Source organism: Cystoisospora suis, assembly GCF_002600585.1.
Source record: "Cystoisospora suis strain Wien I chromosome Unknown contig_5249, whole genome shotgun sequence".
NCBI classification, from domain to species: domain Eukaryota; phylum Apicomplexa; class Conoidasida; order Eucoccidiorida; family Sarcocystidae; genus Cystoisospora; species Cystoisospora suis.
This window is the reverse complement of record NW_027158040.1, coordinates 9,017-9,462: the sequence shown is the minus strand read 5'-3', so window position 1 is coordinate 9,462 and position 446 is coordinate 9,017. Positions and strand designations below refer to the sequence as shown.

At 38.8% G+C, this 446-nt stretch overlaps 1 protein-coding gene across 1 annotated transcript in view; it reads right to left on the bottom strand.

Moving 5' to 3' along the window:
* The window catches only part of CSUI_009041 (elongation factor tu gtp-binding domain-containing), a gene marked incomplete at its 3' end in the record, with an annotated part of 1,762 nt that overhangs the window by 1,108 nt on the left and 208 nt on the right, over nucleotides 1–446 (bottom strand). The window lies entirely within an intron of this gene.

The following is a 446-nucleotide window of genomic DNA, read 5'->3' as shown; positions in this document are numbered from 1 at the left end:
TATACATATCCATCTATCTATATGTATAGGAATACGAAGGTAGAGACACATGCCTGAAGAGAAGAGAAGAGAATGACTTGGGTAGTCACATCCGCTATCTCTCCTGTGTATATCAAGTGAGCTACTTCACGTCGATGCTCGATCATCGATGCGTCCAAGAGATAAATTTACTGAAGTGCAGATGGCGGAGAGAGAATGAAGAAAGAAGGAATATCTACAAGTAGACAGGGAAAATATCTCCAAACTCTTTCTCTATTCTCTACGTAAAGAATTGTCAACGAGAAAGACCTTTCAAACGGGAGTAGAGATCTCAGTTTCTAATCGAAGAGTTATGCCACCTCCATAAATATCTTCATACAATGAACTCTTTGAATCACCTAAAGAGAAATGAAAGAAATGAAGAGAGCGGAAATATCTAGACAAACAGTCTCTCTTCCTCAATGAGT